We start from the raw sequence: 27572 nt of genomic DNA, 5'->3' as shown, positions 1-27572 counted from the left end.
TTCTGCCTGAATCGGGATTTTCCCATTCAAAGGCGAATAGGTTTTAGCTTTCTGTGGCTAAGCCTAGGCAGAAGAAGGCATCTTTTAAATCCAGTACGGTAAACCAGACTTGACTATTCTTTAATTTAGTCAGCAAAGTATAAGGGTTTGCCACTACTGGATGTATATCCTCAGTGATTTTATTTATGGCCCTCAAATCCTGAACTAGCCTATAGCTTTTTCATCTGCCTTTTTAATTGGCAATATGGGTGCATTGGATTCTGATTCGCATTCAATCAATAATCCATACTGTAAAAATTGATCAATTATCTCTTTAATTCCTTTCCTATCTTCTGTCCCCAAAGGATATTACTTAACCTTAACGGGTTTCTCTCCTGGCTTTAATTTAATAATTATTAAGGTCACATTTTTAGCTCTTCCAGGGACTTCGGTAGCCCAAACTCCTGGACATACTTGATCTGTGATCTCTAAAGGTATTTCACTTTTAGGGTCAGTTTGTATTAGTGCCAAGCTTAACACATTTATTAGTTGTTCTTCTCCTGTTCTTAATTCCATTTTCCCTTTTTCAAAGACAATTTCTGCTCCTACTTGCTCTAATAAATCTCTACCTAAGAGTGCCCATGAGGAGCTAGGCATAGATAAAAATCTGTGTATGCCCCATTGTTTCCCTAATTTGTACTTCAAAGGTTCACAAAAATAAGCCTTTTCGGTTACACCTTGTCCTGGTTTCAGTTAGAACAGAGTTAATTTTCTTCCTAGTAGCTGGGAGAATGCTATGTTTTGGCTTAGGATGAGAAGAGTGCTGATAACACCCCGATGTTTCAATTGTTGCAGAGCAATGCTTATACCAAGCCAAGGACATCTCAGCTTCTTGCTCTGTCCTGCCAACAGGCAGGCTGGGGGTGCAGTAAGAGCTGGGAGGGGACAGACCCAGGACAGGTGACCCAAACTAGCCAAAGGGGTATTCCATAGCATCTGACGTCAGGCTAAACAATACATAGGGGTGGCTAGCCAGGGGGAGGGGGCCGGACTGCTCGGGGTTAGGCTGGGCATCGGTCAGCGGGTGGTGAGCAATTGCATTGTGCATCACTTGTTTGTACACATTATTAGTAGTGGTACTATTATCATCATTGTATTATTATTATTGTTATTATTATTATTATTATTATTAATTATTATTATTATTATTATTATTATTATTATTATTTTGTCTTATTAAACTGTCTTTATCTCAACTCACAGGCTTCACTTTCCATTTCTCTCCCCCGTCCCAGAGAGGGAGGGGGAGGGGGAGCGAACAGCTGCGTGGTGTTTAGCTGCCGGCCGGGTTAAACCATGACACACCTTTTACCCTAACATAATAATTCTGTGAAGGCATTAATGCTTGATTTAGAACTGAATACGTTGCCCCATAGCAATAAGAAATTTCACTTCCATTCCTCCCCTAGCTTCATTATAACCAGTGGAGGATCCGCTAGGGTAGATTCCCCAGGTCCCCGTTATTCCTGTTGAAATCAGGGGTTGATTACCCTAGGAAAAGGCTAGTCAATTTGTCCTCCAAAGCCAGGTCCAAACCGTTTTGTTTTATTTATTTATTTATTTATTTATTTATTTATTTATTTATTTTCATTACATTTCAGAGTTGGTCCAAAAATTCCATAGGGCTTTCTTTTAGACCTTGTTGGAAGCATATTCTCAATTCCCAATTCATCCAGGTTTTAGTATTTACTTAACCGTTCATGATTTTCAGGATGATTCGGGTCTTAGTGGGGGTCGGTCAGGGGAATGCAATTGTCCACAGTTCCCTGAACGGTCCCATCAGCAATCTGAGCTCGCACATGAACTCAGGTTGTTTTAAGAGTGTACCTCTTTTCTGTTTCTGTGACAACTCTCTCGGACCGATCATGGTCCCTTTGCCCTAAAGGGCTAACACCCATGATTTTAAGATCTCTGCCTCGGGCAGAGGCAGAACTATTAACATTCCTACATCCTCTTTCCCTGCTCATTCAACTTCAAACACCTTTAACACTTTCAACAACCCTTTTAACACTTCCTTTATCTTTCTCCAGCCTGTACTTCTCTAATGCCAACATCAAAGGTTCAGTCAGGGGCCAACTTAATTCCCTACCTTTTCCCACCAAGATGCTGAAACATCAGTATACAACATTTCATCCTGTTCTGCTTCTCAAAAAACAACATTAACTGTAGCAAAATATTATAGTTTAAAGTTCCATTTAGGGGCCACTTTTCTCCACATTCCAGCTTATAAAGCGGCCACCACTGATTACGATATTTTATCAATGTTTTCCTGTTCACACTTCCACCGGCAGATCCTCCAATATCCTTCCAGTGACTTAAAACACATCCTAACACACTTTTCTTTAAAATTTCACTGCTTGTTTGCCCCCCCCAGTTTCCAGTTTACACTTTCAGAATACACACGTTACTTACAAAAGCGTATCACAAAACGTATCACTCACAAAAATACGGGCACGTAATATCTTTCAGTAGCGATGCCACAAAACTACTATTACCAGCAATATTGCCAAAATCGCAGTAACAATAACCAGAGTTAAATACCATACTCCATGAGTCAGAAAACCGAAATAGACAACACAATTCCAGATGGACCTTAAAGCGAGCTCCTTCCTTAAGGTCCCCAAACATGTACTTATGGTGATAACCACAAAGTATATACCAAACACTGCCTCGCAGAAGATCACCTTCTGACTTACAGACAGTTCCAGATGACCGGTCTACCAGAAAACCAAACCAGAATAAAGAATATACTCACTTACAATGATGGGGTCCTTGTCTGCCTCCGCAGTGATCCGGTGAGTCGAGGCGTCCCTCCGGGAAATCCCGGGGGTACCCTAGGGAGTCCTGTTCCCAGCAGGTCCTGCAGTCCGGCAGAGAGGTTGTCCCATCTGGGTCGCCAAATTGATTCAAAGATCGAAGCCGAAATTCCTTTAAGTGGTATATTCTTTATTGCAGCGCTGGATGCACGGGGGATCTCTCCACCTATCGTGCATACCCAAAGCAGAAAGCAGTCTTGAATTTATACAATCAATCTATCAATATTCTACAAGCACCTATACATATGCATTACCTATCCCCGCCTTCCCTCGCTTCTCATGCTAATTAGCCTTTTGGCACCTTGCGCCTGCGCAGAGCCTTCCAAGAATTGTGGGCAGGGGTCTTTGGGACGTGGGCAGGGGTCTTTGGGAGGAAGACCCCGAGTCTTCCTCACAGTGTACTTTTCACCTTTGGTCAGGAATCTGCTGAATTGGCATGTTTCTTAATTGCAAGAGCTGGTTGTTGCCAATTCTCCCGTTTGTTGTATCTTTATAATGAATTCCAATGTCCAGTTTCGAGAGTTATAGTCCTTACATTCGTTTCTCTGTCCGCCTGCCGCTTCCTTATCATGAGTTCCAGTGTCTTGTTTTGAGATATACAGTCCTTGTCTGGGGATTGTCCTTGCCTCCCCAATACCTCCTTAATCAATCCCCCCTTTTCTTTTCCCATGCAAATTCTTTTGCATCAGATACTTTCTTTATTTACAGTAACACAACAAAGCAGGCATCTAAACAACATGCACACAAATATTCCTAACACTACTAATACGATTAGAGCAATGAATACTTGTTTCAACCATTGGAAATTGGGCAACCAGGAGGTTAACTTAGTCCATAGTTCACTAAAACTCCATGAAAGATCATCTTTACTGATCTCATGTAGGATCCTGGTCTGCTTCCATATTTCTTCCAGGTCGGTAGAGATCCTTCCACTCTGATCTACATACATACAACAACTTGTGTTTATTACTGTACAGACTCCCCCTTGAGTGGCCAGTAACAAGTCTAGGGCCATCCGATTTTGGAATACTACCTGTGATAAACTAGATATCTCTTCTTGTTGAGCCTTTATAGCATCCAGAATTTTGTTTTCTAACTTCTCTATAATTGCAGAAATATTAACTATTGCCTTTTCCAATTCACTCACTCCTAACCATGGGATAAACCATCGCACAAAACTATGAAAAGGGGTGTGTCTCTCTACCAATGGATTGTTAATTTTTCATCTGATTCTCCGGATATGATTTCTCAAGTAACCTCGAGGCACTACATCATGTACTGTCATATTGGGGACTACCGCTCCAAGAGTGCAAGTTCCCTTCCAATTCTCAGGCAAGACCTTACGGGCTGTATCATTGCATAGCCAATACCACCCTTTTCCTTCTGGAACCGTCCAGCTGGTTGAATTTGCCCAGCCGCTAGTCGTACTAATATCAATTGTTCAATTACAAGATGTCTGATTTCCCACATAAGTAGTATCCGTATTCATACAATGCTGTTTTCCTATACCCTTAGGCGGGTTACACCTTTGTACACACACATAATAGGATTCTAACGGCAAGAAGCTACTCACTTCTAGTTCCAAAACTGCTTAATATTTTCGACCCCAAGATGTGTTTTCCCACAAATTAGTCCAAGATAAGTTTGCAGGCAAGGGAATCCCAATTAACGATACACCCTTATTCCCATGCTGTGGCAGATGGGTGCATACCCAACAGTTCGTCTTATTAGTTACTTGAGAAATTGTTTGTATTAAGGTCAGGTGTAAGTTCTCATCCCAAGTTGCCCACCCCAAATCCGAGAACCGCACCCCTGCAATCATTAGGATCTGGAAAACCGTAATTTTGTTGGTCCAATTGGAGTGGTGGTCCATATCCTCGCCGGGGCCTTCTTCACCCTTGAATTGTGGATCCAAGCTGCTTGCTTCTTACTCTTAATGGCGGTGTGTGTTGTCAGTAATACTTGGTGTGGTCCCATCCACTTTCCTTCCATTTTTCCTGCACGGGTTGTCCTGAAAAAGTCTTTATATATATATAATCCCCGAGCTTAAAGGGGTGGATTGGTTGATCCAACCCTCTAGCCCTGGTCCCTAAAACAAATGTATGTACTTTATTTAATTGTTTCTGAAGTTCAGTTATATAAGCATATAAATATTCTGATCCTAACTGCGTTAGGTCCTCTCCACTAAATAGAAATTGCTATGGCCTTCCATATAAGATTTTGAAGGGACTCAAATTTCCTTTTATTCTAGGTTTAACTCTAATTCCAAGTAATGCTAAAGGGAGGGATTGAGGCCATGACAAATTAGCTTCTTATCCAATTTTAGCTATTTATTGTTTAATTAAATGGTTCATTTTTTCTACCTGTCCACTTGCCTGTGGTCTATAAGGAGTATGCAGTTGCCAATCTATCTTTAGAATCTTACTTATCTGGTCTACCACTTGTGCACAAAAATGTGAAACTCTATCAGAAGACATTGCTACTAGAATCCCAAAGCATGGTATTATTTCATTTAACAAGACTTTAACCACTTCTCTTGCTTTGGTTGTTCGACAGGGAAAGGCTTCAGGCCTTCCTGAAAACGTGTCAGTCAGAACCAGTAAATAATGATACCCCCCTTTTCTAGGGAGTTCTGAAAAATCAATTTGCCACTGTTGCCCCGAATAATTTCCTTTACCGATTATTCCAAATTTTATTCTATCCTTGGTATTGGGGTTATTGTGTAAGCAAATGCTACATTGTTGAGTTACTTGTTTTATCATATCGTCCCACTAATGTCTGACTCAGGCTCTTATGCAGTGTGCCAGCTCCCCAATGCGTTTTATTGTGTTCTGTAAGAACTATGGGCCATGTCAAACTAGAGGGTATTACTATGGGGTTATCTTTTAAATATACTCATCCATCTGGTTTCATTTTACCTTTCAAATCTTCAATTAATTTTAAGTCTTCTTTTGTATAATTTGGATATAGTTTGGATTTTACCGTCTGGTATCAAAGACAATGCCTTCACCTCAGTTATTTCAGCTGCCTGCTTAGCCTCTGCCAATCGATTTTCCAATTTCAAAATCGGTGTTCCCCTTTTGGTGTCCCTGACAATGCATGATAGCTACCTTTTCTGGTTGTTTTACAGCCTCTAACAATTTTAAAATTTCTTCAGCATACTTTGTGTTTTCACTGAGCGGTCAGCAATCCATGTTCTTTCCAAATTGCTCCATGAGCATGTACCACGCCGAATGTATATTTAGAATCTGTCCAAATATTTACCCTTTTTCCCGCTGCCAGTTCCAATGCTCTCGTGAGAGCAACTATCTCCGCCTTTTGAGCTGATGTTCCAGGGGGTAAAGGCTTAGACTCGATTACCTGCTGAGTAGTTGTTATAGCATATCCAGCTTTACGTTGTCTTTGCGTAACAAAACTGCTCCCATCCGTGAACCAAGTTTCTTCCGCGTCTTCCATGGGCTCCTCCTTAAGGTCTGGTCGGCTGGAATACACAGTCTCCAGAGTTTCTAAACAATCGTGAATCACAGCTTGTGCCGGAGCATCACTAAGAAAAGAGGCTAGATTCACAATATGAATTATCACAATTTCCACGTCGTCCTGTTCTACCAATATTGCTTGATATTTCAAAATCATCAATTCTTGTTTAAGTTGTTTAAAGACTTTTTGTGCTTCTCCAGTCCAGACTAACTTTGACTGGTTAATCTTTATCAATTCACATAGAGGCTTTACCAATAGTCCATAATTATAAATCCAAAGGCGACACCAACCTGTCATTCCTAAAAAGCTTTGTAGCTCCTTTACCATTTGAGGTTCTGGAGTCCGGCAAATGACTTCCTTATGTTCAGTTCCTAGTTCTCGTTGTCCTTCCGAAATGTCAAATCCCAGATAGGTCACACTTTGTTGAGCCAGCTGGACTTTCTGTCAAGAGACTTGATATCCATTTAAACCCAGAAAATTAAGACGACGTATAGTCCATTGAATCCAACTCCCTTTAGTCTCGGTAGCTATTAAGAGATCATCTACATATTGTAACAAAGCACCTTCAGTGTCCGGAGGTATCCATGTTTCGAGTTGCCTTGCTAATTGGTTTCCAAAAATAGTGGGGCTATTCTTGAATCCTTGAGGTAGTAATGTCCACGTAAGCTGCGTCTTTCTGCCTGAATCGGGATTTTCCCATTCAAAGGCGAATAGGTTTTAGCTTTCTGTGGCTAAGCCTAGGCAGAAGAAGGCATCTTTTAAATCCAGTACGGTAAACCAGACTTGACTATTCTTTAATTTAGTCAGCAAAGTATAAGGGTTTGCCACTACTGGATGTATATCCTCAGTGATTTTATTTATGGCCCTCAAATCCTGAACTAGCCTATAGCTTTTTCATCTGCCTTTTTAATTGGCAATATGGGTGCATTGGATTCTGATTCGCATTCAATCAATAATCCATACTGTAAAAATTGATCAATTATCTCTTTAATTCCTTTCCTATCTTCTGTCCCCAAAGGATATTACTTAACCTTAACGGGTTTCTCTCCTGGCTTTAATTTAATAATTATTAAGGTCACATTTTTAGCTCTTCCAGGGACTTCGGTAGCCCAAACTCCTGGACATACTTGATCTGTGATCTCTAAAGGTATTTCACTTTTAGGGTCAGTTTGTATTAGTGCCAAGCTTAACACATTTATTAGTTGTTCTTCTCCTGTTCTTAATTCCATTTTCCCTTTTTCAAAGACAATTTCTGCTCCTACTTGCTCTAATAAATCTCTACCTAAGAGTGCCCATGAGGAGCTAGGCATAGATAAAAATCTGTGTATGCCCCATTGTTTCCCTAATTTGTACTTCAAAGGTTCACAAAAATAAGCCTTTTCGGTTACACCTTGTCCTGGTTTCAGTTAGAACAGAGTTAATTTTCTTCCTAGTAGCTGGGAGAATGCTATGTTTTGGCTTAGGATGAGAAGAGTGCTGATAACACCCCGATGTTTCAATTGTTGCAGAGCAATGCTTATACCAAGCCAAGGACATCTCAGCTTCTTGCTCTGTCCTGCCAACAGGCAGGCTGGGGGTGCAGTAAGAGCTGGGAGGGGACAGACCCAGGACAGGTGACCCAAACTAGCCAAAGGGGTATTCCATAGCATCTGACGTCAGGCTAAACAATACATAGGGGTGGCTAGCCAGGGGGAGGGGGCCGGACTGCTCGGGGTTAGGCTGGGCATCGGTCAGCGGGTGGTGAGCAATTGCATTGTGCATCACTTGTTTGTACACATTATTAGTAGTGGTACTATTATCATCATTGTATTATTATTATTGTTATTATTATTATTATTATTATTATTATTATTATTAATTATTATTATTATTATTATTATTTTGTCTTATTAAACTGTCTTTATCTCAACTCACAGGCTTCACTTTCCATTTCTCTCCCCCGTCCCAGAGAGGGAGGGGGAGGGGGAGCGAACAGCTGCGTGGTGTTTAGCTGCCGGCCGGGTTAAACCATGACACACCTTTTACCCTAACATAATAATTCTGTGAAGGCATTAATGCTTGATTTAGAACTGAATACGTTGCCCCATAGCAATAAGAAATTTCACTTCCATTCCTCCCCTAGCTTCATTATAACCAGTGGAGGATCCGCTAGGGTAGATTCCCCAGGTCCCCGTTATTCCTGTTGAAATCAGGGGTTGATTACCCTAGGAAAAGGCTAGTCAATTTGTCCTCCAAAGCCAGGTCCAAACCGTTTTGTTTTATTTATTTATTTATTTATTTATTTATTTATTTATTTTCATTACATTTCAGAGTTGGTCCAAAAATTCCATAGGGCTTTCTTTTAGACCTTGTTGGAAGCATATTCTCAATTCCCAATTCATCCAGGTTTTAGTATTTACTTAACCGTTCATGATTTTCAGGATGATTCGGGTCTTAGTGGGGGTCGGTCAGGGGAATGCAATTGTCCACAGTTCCCTGAACGGTCCCATCAGCAATCTGAGCTCGCACATGAACTCAGGTTGTTTTAAGAGTGTACCTCTTTTCTGTTTCTGTGACAACTCTCTCGGACCGATCATGGTCCCTTTGCCCTAAAGGGCTAACACCCATGATTTTAAGATCTCTGCCTCGGGCAGAGGCAGAACTATTAACATTCCTACATCCTCTTTCCCTGCTCATTCAACTTCAAACACCTTTAACACTTTCAACAACCCTTTTAACACTTCCTTTATCTTTCTCCAGCCTGTACTTCTCTAATGCCAACATCAAAGGTTCAGTCAGGGGCCAACTTAATTCCCTACCTTTTCCCACCAAGATGCTGAAACATCAGTATACAACATTTCATCCTGTTCTGCTTCTCAAAAAACAACATTAACTGTAGCAAAATATTATAGTTTAAAGTTCCATTTAGGGGCCACTTTTCTCCACATTCCAGCTTATAAAGCGGCCACCACTGATTACGATATTTTATCAATGTTTTCCTGTTCACACTTCCACCGGCAGATCCTCCAATATCCTTCCAGTGACTTAAAACACATCCTAACACACTTTTCTTTAAAATTTCACTGCTTGTTTGCCCCCCCCAGTTTCCAGTTTACACTTTCAGAATACACACGTTACTTACAAAAGCGTATCACAAAACGTATCACTCACAAAAATACGGGCACGTAATATCTTTCAGTAGCGATGCCACAAAACTACTATTACCAGCAATATTGCCAAAATCGCAGTAACAATAACCAGAGTTAAATACCATACTCCATGAGTCAGAAAACCGAAATAGACAACACAATTCCAGATGGACCTTAAAGCGAGCTCCTTCCTTAAGGTCCCCAAACATGTACTTATGGTGCTAACCACAAAGTATATACCAAACACTGCCTCGCAGAAGATCACCTTCTGACTTACAGACAGTTCCAGATGACCGGTCTACCAGAAAACCAAACCAGAATAAAGAATATACTCACTTACAATGATGGGGTCCTTGTCTGCCTCCGCAGTGATCCGGTGAGTCGAGGCGTCCCTCCGGGAAATCCCGGGGGTACCCTAGGGAGTCCTGTTCCCAGCAGGTCCTGCAGTCCGGCAGAGAGGTTGTCCCATCTGGGTCGCCAAATTGATTCAAAGATCGAAGCCGAAATTCCTTTAAGTGGTATATTCTTTATTGCAGCGCTGGATGCACGGGGGATCTCTCCACCTATCGTGCATACCCAAAGCAGAAAGCAGTCTTGAATTTATACAATCAATCTATCAATATTCTACAAGCACCTATACATATGCATTACCTATCCCCGCCTTCCCTCGCTTCTCATGCTAATTAGCCTTTTGGCACCTTGCGCCTGCGCAGAGCCTTCCAAGAATTGTGGGCAGGGGTCTTTGGGACGTGGGCAGGGGTCTTTGGGAGGAAGACCCCGAGTCTTCCTCACAGTGTACTTTTCACCTTTGGTCAGGAATCTGCTGAATTGGCATGTTTCTTAATTGCAAGAGCTGGTTGTTGCCAATTCTCCCGTTTGTTGTATCTTTATAATGAATTCCAATGTCCAGTTTCGAGAGTTATAGTCCTTACATTCGTTTCTCTGTCCGCCTGCCGCTTCCTTATCATGAGTTCCAGTGTCTTGTTTTGAGATATACAGTCCTTGTCTGGGGATTGTCCTTGCCTCCCCAATACCTCCTTAATCAATCCCCCCTTTTCTTTTCCCATGCAAATTCTTTTGCATCAGATACTTTCTTTATTTACAGTAACACAACAAAGCAGGCATCTAAACAACATGCACACAAATATTCCTAACACTACTAATACGATTAGAGCAATGAATACTTGTTTCAACCATTGGAAATTGGGCAACCAGGAGGTTAACTTAGTCCATAGTTCACTAAAACTCCATGAAAGATCATCTTTACTGATCTCATGTAGGATCCTGGTCTGCTTCCATATTTCTTCCAGGTCGGTAGAGATCCTTCCACTCTGATCTACATACATACAACAACTTGTGTTTATTACTGTACAGACTCCCCCTTGAGTGGCCAGTAACAAGTCTAGGGCCATCCGATTTTGGAATACTACCTGTGATAAACTAGATATCTCTTCTTGTTGAGCCTTTATAGCATCCAGAATTTTGTTTTCTAACTTCTCTATAATTGCAGAAATATTAACTATTGCCTTTTCCAATTCACTCACTCCTAACCATGGGATAAACCATCGCACAAAACTATGAAAAGGGGTGTGTCTCTCTACCAATGGATTGTTAATTTTTCATCTGATTCTCCGGATATGATTTCTCAAGTAACCTCGAGGCACTACATCATGTACTGTCATATTGGGGACTACCGCTCCAAGAGTGCAAGTTCCCTTCCAATTCTCAGGCAAGACCTTACGGGCTGTATCATTGCATAGCCAATACCACCCTTTTCCTTCTGGAACCGTCCAGCTGGTTGAATTTGCCCAGCCGCTAGTCGTACTAATATCAATTGTTCAATTACAAGATGTCTGATTTCCCACATAAGTAGTATCCGTATTCATACAATGCTGTTTTCCTATACCCTTAGGCGGGTTACACCTTTGTACACACACATAATAGGATTCTAACGGCAAGAAGCTACTCACTTCTAGTTCCAAAACTGCTTAATATTTTCGACCCCAAGATGTGTTTTCCCACAAATTAGTCCAAGATAAGTTTGCAGGCAAGGGAATCCCAATTAACGATACACCCTTATTCCCATGCTGTGGCAGATGGGTGCATACCCAACAGTTCGTCTTATTAGTTACTTGAGAAATTGTTTGTATTAAGGTCAGGTGTAAGTTCTCATCCCAAGTTGCCCACCCCAAATCCGAGAACCGCACCCCTGCAATCATTAGGATCTGGAAAACCGTAATTTTGTTGGTCCAATTGGAGTGGTGGTCCATATCCTCGCCGGGGCCTTCTTCACCCTTGAATTGTGGATCCAAGCTGCTTGCTTCTTAATCTTAATGGCGGTGTGTGTTGTCAGTAATACTTGGTGTGGTCCCATCCACTTTCCTTCCATTTTTCCTGCACGGGTTGTCCTGAAAAAGTCTTTATATATATATAATCCCCGAGCTTAAAGGGGTGGATTGGTTGATCCAACCCTCTAGCCCTGGTCCCTAAAACAAATGTATGTACTTTATTTAATTGTTTCTGAAGTTCAGTTATATAAGCATATAAATATTCTGATCCTAACTGCGTTAGGTCCTCTCCACTAAATAGAAATTGCTATGGCCTTCCATATAAGATTTTGAAGGGACTCAAATTTCCTTTTATTCTAGGTTTAACTCTAATTCCAAGTAATGCTAAAGGGAGGGATTGAGGCCATGACAAATTAGCTTCTTATCCAATTTTAGCTATTTATTGTTTAATTAAATGGTTCATTTTTTCTACCTGTCCACTTGCCTGTGGTCTATAAGGAGTATGCAGTTGCCAATCTATCTTTAGAATCTTACTTATCTGGTCTACCACTTGTGCACAAAAATGTGAAACTCTATCAGAAGACATTGCTACTAGAATCCCAAAGCATGGTATTATTTCATTTAACAAGACTTTAACCACTTCTCTTGCTTTGGTTGTTCGACAGGGAAAGGCTTCAGGCCTTCCTGAAAACGTGTCAGTCAGAACCAGTAAATAATGATACCCCCCTTTTCTAGGGAGTTCTGAAAAATCAATTTGCCACTGTTGCCCCGAATAATTTCCTTTACCGATTATTCCAAATTTTATTCTATCCTTGGTATTGGGGTTATTGTGTAAGCAAATGCTACATTGTTGAGTTACTTGTTTTATCATATCGTCCCACTAATGTCTGACTCAGGCTCTTATGCAGTGTGCCAGCTCCCCAATGCGTTTTATTGTGTTCTGTAAGAACTATGGGCCATGTCAAACTAGAGGGTATTACTATGGGGTTATCTTTTAAATATACTCATCCATCTGGTTTCATTTTACCTTTCAAATCTTCAATTAATTTTAAGTCTTCTTTTGTATAATTTGGATATAGTTTGGATTTTACCGTCTGGTATCAAAGACAATGCCTTCACCTCAGTTATTTCAGCTGCCTGCTTAGCCTCTGCCAATCGATTTTCCAATTTCAAAATCGGTGTTCCCCTTTTGGTGTCCCTGACAATGCATGATAGCTACCTTTTCTGGTTGTTTTACAGCCTCTAACAATTTTAAAATTTCTTCAGCATACTTTGTGTTTTCACTGAGCGGTCAGCAATCCATGTTCTTTCCAAATTGCTCCATGAGCATGTACCACGCCGAATGTATATTTAGAATCTGTCCAAATATTTACCCTTTTTCCCGCTGCCAGTTCCAATGCTCTCGTGAGAGCAACTATCTCCGCCTTTTGAGCTGATGTTCCAGGGGGTAAAGGCTTAGACTCGATTACCTGCTGAGTAGTTGTTATAGCATATCCAGCTTTACGTTGTCTTTGCGTAACAAAACTGCTCCCATCCGTGAACCAAGTTTCTTCCGCGTCTTCCATGGGCTCCTCCTTAAGGTCTGGTCGGCTGGAATACACAGTCTCCAGAGTTTCTAAACAATCGTGAATCACAGCTTGTGCCGGAGCATCACTAAGAAAAGAGGCTAGATTCACAATATGAATTATCACAATTTCCACGTCGTCCTGTTCTACCAATATTGCTTGATATTTCAAAATCATCAATTCTTGTTTAAGTTGTTTAAAGACTTTTTGTGCTTCTCCAGTCCAGACTAACTTTGACTGGTTAATCTTTATCAATTCACATAGAGGCTTTACCAATAGTCCATAATTATAAATCCAAAGGCGACACCAACCTGTCATTCCTAAAAAGCTTTGTAGCTCCTTTACCATTTGAGGTTCTGGAGTCCGGCAAATGACTTCCTTATGTTCAGTTCCTAGTTCTCGTTGTCCTTCCGAAATGTCAAATCCCAGATAGGTCACACTTTGTTGAGCCAGCTGGACTTTCTGTCAAGAGACTTGATATCCATTTAAACCCAGAAAATTAAGACGACGTATAGTCCATTGAATCCAACTCCCTTTAGTCTCGGTAGCTATTAAGAGATCATCTACATATTGTAACAAAGCACCTTCAGTGTCCGGAGGTATCCATGTTTCGAGTTGCCTTGCTAATTGGTTTCCAAAAATAGTGGGGCTATTCTTGAATCCTTGAGGTAGTAATGTCCACGTAAGCTGCGTCTTTCTGCCTGAATCGGGATTTTCCCATTCAAAGGCGAATAGGTTTTAGCTTTCTGTGGCTAAGCCTAGGCAGAAGAAGGCATCTTTTAAATCCAGTACGGTAAACCAGACTTGACTATTCTTTAATTTAGTCAGCAAAGTATAAGGGTTTGCCACTACTGGATGTATATCCTCAGTGATTTTATTTATGGCCCTCAAATCCTGAACTAGCCTATAGCTTTTTCATCTGCCTTTTTAATTGGCAATATGGGTGCATTGGATTCTGATTCGCATTCAATCAATAATCCATACTGTAAAAATTGATCAATTATCTCTTTAATTCCTTTCCTATCTTCTGTCCCCAAAGGATATTACTTAACCTTAACGGGTTTCTCTCCTGGCTTTAATTTAATAATTATTAAGGTCACATTTTTAGCTCTTCCAGGGACTTCGGTAGCCCAAACTCCTGGACATACTTGATCTGTGATCTCTAAAGGTATTTCACTTTTAGGGTCAGTTTGTATTAGTGCCAAGCTTAACACATTTATTAGTTGTTCTTCTCCTGTTCTTAATTCCATTTTCCCTTTTTCAAAGACAATTTCTGCTCCTACTTGCTCTAATAAATCTCTACCTAAGAGTGCCCATGAGGAGCTAGGCATAGATAAAAATCTGTGTATGCCCCATTGTTTCCCTAATTTGTACTTCAAAGGTTCACAAAAATAAGCCTTTTCGGTTACACCTTGTCCTGGTTTCAGTTAGAACAGAGTTAATTTTCTTCCTAGTAGCTGGGAGAATGCTATGTTTTGGCTTAGGATGAGAAGAGTGCTGATAACACCCCGATGTTTCAATTGTTGCAGAGCAATGCTTATACCAAGCCAAGGACATCTCAGCTTCTTGCTCTGTCCTGCCAACAGGCAGGCTGGGGGTGCAGTAAGAGCTGGGAGGGGACAGACCCAGGACAGGTGACCCAAACTAGCCAAAGGGGTATTCCATAGCATCTGACGTCAGGCTAAACAATACATAGGGGTGGCTAGCCAGGGGGAGGGGGCCGGACTGCTCGGGGTTAGGCTGGGCATCGGTCAGCGGGTGGTGAGCAATTGCATTGTGCATCACTTGTTTGTACACATTATTAGTAGTGGTACTATTATCATCATTGTATTATTATTATTGTTATTATTATTATTATTATTATTATTATTATTAATTATTATTATTATTATTATTATTTTGTCTTATTAAACTGTCTTTATCTCAACTCACAGGCTTCACTTTCCATTTCTCTCCCCCGTCCCAGAGAGGGAGGGGGAGGGGGAGCGAACAGCTGCGTGGTGTTTAGCTGCCGGCCGGGTTAAACCATGACACACCTTTTACCCTAACATAATAATTCTGTGAAGGCATTAATGCTTGATTTAGAACTGAATACGTTGCCCCATAGCAATAAGAAATTTCACTTCCATTCCTCCCCTAGCTTCATTATAACCAGTGGAGGATCCGCTAGGGTAGATTCCCCAGGTCCCCGTTATTCCTGTTGAAATCAGGGGTTGATTACCCTAGGAAAAGGCTAGTCAATTTGTCCTCCAAAGCCAGGTCCAAACCGTTTTGTTTTATTTATTTATTTATTTATTTATTTATTTATTTATTTATTTTCATTACATTTCAGAGTTGGTCCAAAAATTCCATAGGGCTTTCTTTTAGACCTTGTTGGAAGCATATTCTCAATTCCCAATTCATCCAGGTTTTAGTATTTACTTAACCGTTCATGATTTTCAGGATGATTCGGGTCTTAGTGGGGGTCGGTCAGGGGAATGCAATTGTCCACAGTTCCCTGAACGGTCCCATCAGCAATCTGAGCTCGCACATGAACTCAGGTTGTTTTAAGAGTGTACCTCTTTTCTGTTTCTGTGACAACTCTCTCGGACCGATCATGGTCCCTTTGCCCTAAAGGGCTAACACCCATGATTTTAAGATCTCTGCCTCGGGCAGAGGCAGAACTATTAACATTCCTACATCCTCTTTCCCTGCTCATTCAACTTCAAACACCTTTAACACTTTCAACAACCCTTTTAACACTTCCTTTATCTTTCTCCAGCCTGTACTTCTCTAATGCCAACATCAAAGGTTCAGTCAGGGGCCAACTTAATTCCCTACCTTTTCCCACCAAGATGCTGAAACATCAGTATACAACATTTCATCCTGTTCTGCTTCTCAAAAAACAACATTAACTGTAGCAAAATATTATAGTTTAAAGTTCCATTTAGGGGCCACTTTTCTCCACATTCCAGCTTATAAAGCGGCCACCACTGATTACGATATTTTATCAATGTTTTCCTGTTCACACTTCCACCGGCAGATCCTCCAATATCCTTCCAGTGACTTAAAACACATCCTAACACACTTTTCTTTAAAATTTCACTGCTTGTTTGCCCCCCCCAGTTTCCAGTTTACACTTTCAGAATACACACGTTACTTACAAAAGCGTATCACAAAACGTATCACTCACAAAAATACGGGCACGTAATATCTTTCAGTAGCGATGCCACAAAACTACTATTACCAGCAATATTGCCAAAATCGCAGTAACAATAACCAGAGTTAAATACCATACTCCATGAGTCAGAAAACCGAAATAGACAACACAATTCCAGATGGACCTTAAAGCGAGCTCCTTCCTTAAGGTCCCCAAACATGTACTTATGGTGCTAACCACAAAGTATATACCAAACACTGCCTCGCAGAAGATCACCTTCTGACTTACAGACAGTTCCAGATGACCGGTCTACCAGAAAACCAAACCAGAATAAAGAATATACTCACTTACAATGATGGGGTCCTTGTCTGCCTCCGCAGTGATCCGGTGAGTCGAGGCGTCCCTCCGGGAAATCCCGGGGGTACCCTAGGGAGTCCTGTTCCCAGCAGGTCCTGCAGTCCGGCAGAGAGGTTGTCCCATCTGGGTCGCCAAATTGATTCAAAGATCGAAGCCGAAATTCCTTTAAGTGGTATATTCTTTATTGCAGCGCTGGATGCACGGGGGATCTCTCCACCTATCGTGCATACCCAAAGCAGAAAGCAGTCTTGAATTTATACAATCAATCTATCAATATTCTACAAGCACCTATACATATGCATTACCTATCCCCGCCTTCCCTCGCTTCTCATGCTAATTAGCCTTTTGGCACCTTGCGCCTGCGCAGAGCCTTCCAAGAATTGTGGGCAGGGGTCTTTGGGACGTGGGCAGGGGTCTTTGGGAGGAAGACCCCGAGTCTTCCTCACAGTGTACTTTTCACCTTTGGTCAGGAATCTGCTGAATTGGCATGTTTCTTAATTGCAAGAGCTGGTTGTTGCCAATTCTCCCGTTTGTTGTATCTTTATAATGAATTCCAATGTCCAGTTTCGAGAGTTATAGTCCTTACATTCGTTTCTCTGTCCGCCTGCCGCTTCCTTATCATGAGTTCCAGTGTCTTGTTTTGAGATATACAGTCCTTGTCTGGGGATTGTCCTTGCCTCCCCAATACCTCCTTAATCAATCCCCCCTTTTCTTTTCCCATGCAAATTCTTTTGCATCAGATACTTTCTTTATTTACAGTAACACAACAAAGCAGGCATCTAAACAACATGCACACAAATATTCCTAACACTACTAATACGATTAGAGCAATGAATACTTGTTTCAACCATTGGAAATTGGGCAACCAGGAGGTTAACTTAGTCCATAGTTCACTAAAACTCCATGAAAGATCATCTTTACTGATCTCATGTAGGATCCTGGTCTGCTTCCATATTTCTTCCAGGTCGGTAGAGATCCTTCCACTCTGATCTACATACATACAACAACTTGTGTTTATTACTGTACAGACTCCCCCTTGAGTGGCCAGTAACAAGTCTAGGGCCATCCGATTTTGGAATACTACCTGTGATAAACTAGATATCTCTTCTTGTTGAGCCTTTATAGCATCCAGAATTTTGTTTTCTAACTTCTCTATAATTGCAGAAATATTAACTATTGCCTTTTCCAATTCACTCACTCCTAACCATGGGATAAACCATCGCACAAAACTATGAAAAGGGGTGTGTCTCTCTACCAATGGATTGTTAATTTTTCATCTGATTCTCCGGATATGATTTCTCAAGTAACCTCGAGGCACTACATCATGTACTGTCATATTGGGGACTACCGCTCCAAGAGTGCAAGTTCCCTTCCAATTCTCAGGCAAGACCTTACGGGCTGTATCATTGCATAGCCAATACCACCCTTTTCCTTCTGGAACCGTCCAGCTGGTTGAATTTGCCCAGCCGCTAGTCGTACTAATATCAATTGTTCAATTACAAGATGTCTGATTTCCCACATAAGTAGTATCCGTATTCATACAATGCTGTTTTCCTATACCCTTAGGCGGGTTACACCTTTGTACACACACATAATAGGATTCTAACGGCAAGAAGCTACTCACTTCTAGTTCCAAAACTGCTTAATATTTTCGACCCCAAGATGTGTTTTCCCACAAATTAGTCCAAGATAAGTTTGCAGGCAAGGGAATCCCAATTAACGATACACCCTTATTCCCATGCTGTGGCAGATGGGTGCATACCCAACAGTTCGTCTTATTAGTTACTTGAGAAATTGTTTGTATTAAGGTCAGGTGTAAGTTCTCATCCCAAGTTGCCCACCCCAAATCCGAGAACCGCACCCCTGCAATCATTAGGATCTGGAAAACCGTAATTTTGTTGGTCCAATTGGAGTGGTGGTCCATATCCTCGCCGGGGCCTTCTTCACCCTTGAATTGTGGATCCAAGCTGCTTGCTTCTTAATCTTAATGGCGGTGTGTGTTGTCAGTAATACTTGGTGTGGTCCCATCCACTTTCCTTCCATTTTTCCTGCACGGGTTGTCCTGAAAAAGTCTTTATATATATATAATCCCCGAGCTTAAAGGGGTGGATTGGTTGATCCAACCCTCTAGCCCTGGTCCCTAAAACAAATGTATGTACTTTATTTAATTGTTTCTGAAGTTCAGTTATATAAGCATATAAATATTCTGATCCTAACTGCGTTAGGTCCTCTCCACTAAATAGAAATTGCTATGGCCTTCCATATAAGATTTTGAAGGGACTCAAATTTCCTTTTATTCTAGGTTTAACTCTAATTCCAAGTAATGCTAAAGGGAGGGATTGAGGCCATGACAAATTAGCTTCTTATCCAATTTTAGCTATTTATTGTTTAATTAAATGGTTCATTTTTTCTACCTGTCCACTTGCCTGTGGTCTATAAGGAGTATGCAGTTGCCAATCTATCTTTAGAATCTTACTTATCTGGTCTACCACTTGTGCACAAAAATGTGAAACTCTATCAGAAGACATTGCTACTAGAATCCCAAAGCATGGTATTATTTCATTTAACAAGACTTTAACCACTTCTCTTGCTTTGGTTGTTCGACAGGGAAAGGCTTCAGGCCTTCCTGAAAACGTGTCAGTCAGAACCAGTAAATAATGATACCCCCCTTTTCTAGGGAGTTCTGAAAAATCAATTTGCCACTGTTGCCCCGAATAATTTCCTTTACCGATTATTCCAAATTTTATTCTATCCTTGGTATTGGGGTTATTGTGTAAGCAAATGCTACATTGTTGAGTTACTTGTTTTATCATATCGTCCCACTAATGTCTGACTCAGGCTCTTATGCAGTGTGCCAGCTCCCCAATGCGTTTTATTGTGTTCTGTAAGAACTATGGGCCATGTCAAACTAGAGGGTATTACTATGGGGTTATCTTTTAAATATACTCATCCATCTGGTTTCATTTTACCTTTCAAATCTTCAATTAATTTTAAGTCTTCTTTTGTATAATTTGGATATAGTTTGGATTTTACCGTCTGGTATCAAAGACAATGCCTTCACCTCAGTTATTTCAGCTGCCTGCTTAGCCTCTGCCAATCGATTTTCCAATTTCAAAATCGGTGTTCCCCTTTTGGTGTCCCTGACAATGCATGATAGCTACCTTTTCTGGTTGTTTTACAGCCTCTAACAATTTTAAAATTTCTTCAGCATACTTTGTGTTTTCACTGAGCGGTCAGCAATCCATGTTCTTTCCAAATTGCTCCATGAGCATGTACCACGCCGAATGTATATTTAGAATCTGTCCAAATATTTACCCTTTTTCCCGCTGCCAGTTCCAATGCTCTCGTGAGAGCAACTATCTCCGCCTTTTGAGCTGATGTTCCAGGGGGTAAAGGCTTAGACTCGATTACCTGCTGAGTAGTTGTTATAGCATATCCAGCTTTACGTTGTCTTTGCGTAACAAAACTGCTCCCATCCGTGAACCAAGTTTCTTCCGCGTCTTCCATGGGCTCCTCCTTAAGGTCTGGTCGGCTGGAATACACAGTCTCTAGAGTTTCTAAACAATCGTGAATCACAGCTTGTGCCGGAGCATCACTAAGAAAAGAGGCTAGATTCACAATATGAATTATCACAATTTCCACGTCGTCCTGTTCTACCAATATTGCTTGATATTTCAAAATCATCAATTCTTGTTTAAGTTGTTTAAAGACTTTTTGTGCTTCTCCAGTCCAGACTAACTTTGACTGGTTAATCTTTATCAATTCACATAGAGGCTTTACCAATAGTCCATAATTATAAATCCAAAGGCGACACCAACCTGTCATTCCTAAAAAGCTTTGTAGCTCCTTTACCATTTGAGGTTCTGGAGTCCGGCAAATGACTTCCTTATGTTCAGTTCCTAGTTCTCGTTGTCCTTCCGAAATGTCAAATCCCAGATAGGTCACACTTTGTTGAGCCAGCTGGACTTTCTGTCAAGAGACTTGATATCCATTTAAACCCAGAAAATTAAGACGACTTATAGTCCATTGAATCCAACTCCCTTTAGTCTCGGTAGCTATTAAGAGATCATCTACATATTGTAACAAAGCACCTTCAGTGTCCGGAGGTATCCATGTTTCGAGTTGCCTTGCTAATTGGTTTCCAAAAATAGTGGGGCTATTCTTGAATCCTTGAGGTAGTAATGTCCACGTAAGCTGCGTCTTTCTGCCTGAATCGGGATTTTCCCATTCAAAGGCGAATAGGTTTTAGCTTTCTGTGGCTAAGCCTAGGCAGAAGAAGGCATCTTTTAAATCCAGTACGGTAAACCAGACTTGACTATTCTTTAATTTAGTCAGCAAAGTATAAGGGTTTGCCACTACTGGATGTATATCCTCAGTGATTTTATTTATGGCCCTCAAATCCTGAACTAGCCTATAGCTTTTTCATCTGCCTTTTTAATTGGCAATATGGGTGCATTGGATTCTGATTCGCATTCAATCAATAATCCATACTGTAAAAATTGATCAATTATCTCTTTAATTCCTTTCCTATCTTCTGTCCCCAAAGGATATTACTTAACCTTAACGGGTTTCTCTCCTGGCTTTAATTTAATAATTATTAAGGTCACATTTTTAGCTCTTCCAGGGACTTCGGTAGCCCAAACTCCTGGACATACTTGATCTGTGATCTCTAAAGGTATTTCACTTTTAGGGTCAGTTTGTATTAGTGCCAAGCTTAACACATTTATTAGTTGTTCTTCTCCTGTTCTTAATTCCATTTTCCCTTTTTCAAAGACAATTTCTGCTCCTACTTGCTCTAATAAATCTCTACCTAAGAGTGCCCATGAGGAGCTAGGCATAGATAAAAATCTGTGTATGCCCCATTGTTTCCCTAATTTGTACTTCAAAGGTTCACAAAAATAAGCCTTTTCGGTTACACCTTGTCCTGGTTTCAGTTAGAACAGAGTTAATTTTCTTCCTAGTAGCTGGGAGAATGCTATGTTTTGGCTTAGGATGAGAAGAGTGCTGATAACACCCCGATGTTTCAATTGTTGCAGAGCAATGCTTATACCAAGCCAAGGACATCTCAGCTTCTTGCTCTGTCCTGCCAACAGGCAGGCTGGGGGTGCAGTAAGAGCTGGGAGGGGACAGACCCAGGACAGGTGACCCAAACTAGCCAAAGGGGTATTCCATAGCATCTGACGTCAGGCTAAACAATACATAGGGGTGGCTAGCCAGGGGGAGGGGGCCGGACTGCTCGGGGTTAGGCTGGGCATCGGTCAGCGGGTGGTGAGCAATTGCATTGTGCATCACTTGTTTGTACACATTATTAGTAGTGGTACTATTATCATCATTGTATTATTATTATTGTTATTATTATTATTATTATTATTATTAATTATTATTATTATTATTATTATTATTTTGTCTTATTAAACTGTCTTTATCTCAACTCACAGGCTTCACTTTCCATTTCTCTCCCCCGTCCCAGAGAGGGAGGGGGAGGGGGAGCGAACAGCTGCGTGGTGTTTAGCTGCCGGCCGGGTTAAACCATGACACACCTTTTACCCTAACATAATAATTCTGTGAAGGCATTAATGCTTGATTTAGAACTGAATACGTTGCCCCATAGCAATAAGAAATTTCACTTCCATCCCTCCCCTAGCTTCATTATAACCAGTGGAGGATCCGCTAGGGTAGATTCCCCAGGTCCCCGTTATTCCTGTTGAAATCAGGGGTTGATTACCCTAGGAAAAGGCTAGTCAATTTGTCCTCCAAAGCCAGGTCCAAACCGTTTTGTTTTATTTATTTATTTATTTATTTATTTATTTATTTATTTATTTTCATTACATTTCAGAGTTGGTCCAAAAATTCCATAGGGCTTTCTTTTAGACCTTGTTGGAAGCATATTCTCAATTCCCAATTCATCCAGGTTTTAGTATTTACTTAACCGTTCATGATTTTCAGGATGATTCGGGTCTTAGTGGGGGTCGGTCAGGGGAATGCAATTGTCCACAGTTCCCTGAACGGTCCCATCAGCAATCTGAGCTCGCACATGAACTCAGGTTGTTTTAAGAGTGTACCTCTTTTCTGTTTCTGTGACAACTCTCTCGGACCGATCATGGTCCCTTTGCCCTAAAGGGCTAACACCCATGATTTTAAGATCTCTGCCTCGGGCAGAGGCAGAACTATTAACATTCCTACATCCTCTTTCCCTGCTCATTCAACTTCAAACACCTTTAACACTTTCAACAACCCTTTTAACACTTCCTTTATCTTTCTCCAGCCTGTACTTCTCTAATGCCAACATCAAAGGTTCAGTCAGGGGCCAACTTAATTCCCTACCTTTTCCCACCAAGATGCTGAAACATCAGTATACAACATTTCATCCTGTTCTGCTTCTCAAAAAACAACATTAACTGTAGCAAAATATTATAGTTTAAAGTTCCATTTAGGGGCCACTTTTCTCCACATTCCAGCTTATAAAGCGGCCACCACTGATTACGATATTTTATCAATGTTTTCCTGTTCACACTTCCACCGGCAGATCCTCCAATATCCTTCCAGTGACTTAAAACACATCCTAACACACTTTTCTTTAAAATTTCACTGCTTGTTTGCCCCCCCCAGTTTCCAGTTTACACTTTCAGAATACACACGTTACTTACAAAAGCGTATCACAAAACGTATCACTCACAAAAATACGGGCACGTAATATCTTTCAGTAGCGATGCCACAAAACTACTATTACCAGCAATATTGCCAAAATCGCAGTAACAATAACCAGAGTTAAATACCATACTCCATGAGTCAGAAAACCGAAATAGACAACACAATTCCAGATGGACCTTAAAGCGAGCTCCTTCCTTAAGGTCCCCAAACATGTACTTATGGTGATAACCACAAAGTATATACCAAACACTGCCTCGCAGAAGATCACCTTCTGACTTACAGACAGTTCCAGATGACCGGTCTACCAGAAAACCAAACCAGAATAAAGAATATACTCACTTACAATGATGGGGTCCTTGTCTGCCTCCGCAGTGATCCGGTGAGTCGAGGCGTCCCTCCGGGAAATCCCGGGGGTACCCTAGGGAGTCCTGTTCCCAGCAGGTCCTGCAGTCCGGCAGAGAGGTTGTCCCATCTGGGTCGCCAAATTGATTCAAAGATCGAAGCCAAAATTCCTTTAAGTGGTATATTCTTTATTGCAGCGCTGGATGCACGGGGGATCTCTCCACCTATCGTGCATACCCAAAGCAGAAAGCAGTCTTGAATTTATACAATCAATCTATCAATATTCTACAAGCACCTATACATATGCATTACCTATCCCCGCCTTCCCTCGCTTCTCATGCTAATTAGCCTTTTGGCACCTTGCGCCTGCGCAGAGCCTTCCAAGAATTGTGGGCAGGGGTCTTTGGGACGTGGGCAGGGGTCTTTGGGAGGAAGACCCCGAGTCTTCCTCACAGTGTACTTTTCACCTTTGGTCAGGAATCTGCTGAATTGGCATGTTTCTTAATTGCAAGAGCTGGTTGTTGCCAATTCTCCCGTTTGTTGTATCTTTATAATGAATTCCAATGTCCAGTTTCGAGAGTTATAGTCCTTACATTCGTTTCTCTGTCCGCCTGCCGCTTCCTTATCATGAGTTCCAGTGTCTTGTTTTGAGATATACAGTCCTTGTCTGGGGATTGTCCTTGCCTCCCCAATACCTCCTTAATCAATCCCCCCTTTTCTTTTCCCATGCAAATTCTTTTGCATCAGATACTTTCTTTATTTACAGTAACACAACAAAGCAGGCATCTAAACAACATGCACACAAATATTCCTAACACTACTAATACGATTAGAGCAATGAATACTTGTTTCAACCATTGGAAATTGGGCAACCAGGAGGTTAACTTAGTCCATAGTTCACTAAAACTCCATGAAAGATCATCTTTACTGATCTCATGTAGGATCCTGGTCTGCTTCCATATTTCTTCCAGGTCGGTAGAGATCCTTCCACTCTGATCTACATACATACAACAACTTGTGTTTATTACTGTACAGACTCCCCCTTGAGTGGCCAGTAACAAGTCTAGGGCCATCCGATTTTGGAATACTACCTGTGATAAACTAGATATCTCTTCTTGTTGAGCCTTTATAGCATCCAGAATTTTGTTTTCTAACTTCTCTATAATTGCAGAAATATTAACTATTGCCTTTTCCAATTCACTCACTCCTAACCATGGGATAAACCATCGCACAAAACTATGAAAAGGGGTGTGTCTCTCTACCAATGGATTGTTAATTTTTCATCTGATTCTCCGGATATGATTTCTCAAGTAACCTCGAGGCACTACATCATGTACTGTCATATTGGGGACTACCGCTCCAAGAGTGCAAGTTCCCTTCCAATTCTCAGGCAAGACCTTACGGGCTGTATCATTGCATAGCCAATACCACCCTTTTCCTTCTGGAACCGTCCAGCTGGTTGAATTTGCCCAGCCGCTAGTCGTACTAATATCAATTGTTCAATTACAAGATGTCTGATTTCCCACATAAGTAGTATCCGTATTCATACAATGCTGTTTTCCTATACCCTTAGGCGGGTTACACCTTTGTACACACACATAATAGGATTCTAACGGCAAGAAGCTACTCACTTCTAGTTCCAAAACTGCTTAATATTTTCGACCCCAAGATGTGTTTTCCCACAAATTAGTCCAAGATAAGTTTGCAGGCAAGGGAATCCCAATTAACGATACACCCTTATTCCCATGCTGTGGCAGATGGGTGCATACCCAACAGTTCGTCTTATTAGTTACTTGAGAAATTGTTTGTATTAAGGTCAGGTGTAAGTTCTCATCCCAAGTTGCCCACCCCAAATCCGAGAACCGCACCCCTGCAATCATTAGGATCTGGAAAACCGTAATTTTGTTGGTCCAATTGGAGTGGTGGTCCATATCCTCGCCGGGGCCTTCTTCACCCTTGAATTGTGGATCCAAGCTGCTTGCTTCTTACTCTTAATGGCGGTGTGTGTTGTCAGTAATACTTGGTGTGGTCCCATCCACTTTCCTTCCATTTTTCCTGCACGGGTTGTCCTGAAAAAGTCTTTATATATATATAATCCCCGAGCTTAAAGGGGTGGATTGGTTGATCCAACCCTCTAGCCCTGGTCCCTAAAACAAATGTATGTACTTTATTTAATTGTTTCTGAAGTTCAGTTACATAAGCATATAAATATTCTGATCCTAACTGCGTTAGGTCCTCTCCACTAAATAGAAATTGCTATGGCCTTCCATATAAGATTTTGAAGGGACTCAAATTTCCTTTTATTCTAGGTTTAACTCTAATTCCAAGTAATGCTAAAGGGAGGGATTGAGGCCATGACAAATTAGCTTCTTATCCAATTTTAGCTATTTATTGTTTAATTAAATGGTTCATTTTTTCTACCTGTCCACTTGCCTGTGGTCTATAAGGAGTATGCAGTTGCCAATCTATCTTTAGAATCTTACTTATCTGGTCTACCACTTGTGCACAAAAATGTGAAACTCTATCAGAAGACATTGCTACTAGAATCCCAAAGCATGGTATTATTTCATTTAACAAGACTTTAACCACTTCTCTTGCTTTGGTTGTTCGACAGGGAAAGGCTTCAGGCCTTCCTGAAAACGTGTCAGTCAGAACCAGTAAATAATGATACCCCCCTTTTCTAGGGAGTTCTGAAAAATCAATTTGCCACTGTTGCCCCGAATAATTTCCTTTACCGATTATTCCAAATTTTATTCTATCCTTGGTATTGGGGTTATTGTGTAAGCAAATGCTACATTGTTGAGTTACTTGTTTTATCATATCGTCCCACTAATGTCTGACTCAGGCTCTTATGCAGTGTGCCAGCTCCCCAATGCGTTTTATTGTGTTCTGTAAGAACTATGGGCCATGTCAAACTAGAGGGTATTACTATGGGGTTATCTTTTAAATATACTCATCCATCTGGTTTCATTTAACCTTTCAAATCTTCAATTAATTTTAAGTCTTCTTTTGTATAATTTGGATATAGTTTGGATTTTACCGTCTGGTATCAAAGACAATGCCTTCACCTCAGTTATTTCAGCTGCCTGCTTAGCCTCTGCCAATCGATTTTCCAATTTCAAAATCGGTGTTCCCCTTTTGGTGTCCCTGACAATGCATGATAGCTACCTTTTCTGGTTGTTTTACAGCCTCTAACAATTTTAAAATTTCTTCAGCATACTTTGTGTTTTCACTGAGCGGTCAGCAATCCATGTTCTTTCCAAATTGCTCCATGAGCATGTACCACGCCGAATGTATATTTAGAATCTGTCCAAATATTTACCCTTTTTCCCGCTGCCAGTTCCAATGCTCTCGTGAGAGCAACTATCTCCGCCTTTTGAGCTGATGTTCCAGGGGGTAAAGGCTTAGACTCGATTACCTGCTGAGTAGTTGTTATAGCATATCCAGCTTTACGTTGTCTTTGCGTAACAAAACTGCTCCCATCCGTGAACCAAGTTTCTTCCGCGTCTTCCATGGGCTCCTCCTTAAGGTCTGGTCGGCTGGAATACACAGTCTCTAGAGTTTCTAAACAATCGTGAATCACAGCTTGTGCCGGAGCATCACTAAGAAAAGAGGCTAGATTCACAATATGAATTATCACAATTTCCACGTCGTCCTGTTCTACCAATATTGCTTGATATTTCAAAATCATCAATTCTTGTTTAAGTTGTTTAAAGACTTTTTGTGCTTCTCCAGTCCAGACTAACTTTGACTGGTTAATCTTTATCAAT

This window comes from Aythya ferina, assembly GCF_964211825.1.
Source record: "Aythya ferina genome assembly, chromosome: 8".
Lineage (NCBI taxonomy): Eukaryota > Metazoa > Chordata > Aves > Anseriformes > Anatidae > Aythya > Aythya ferina.
The sequence above is the reverse complement of the archived record's forward strand: the minus strand, read 5'-3'. Positions refer to the sequence as shown.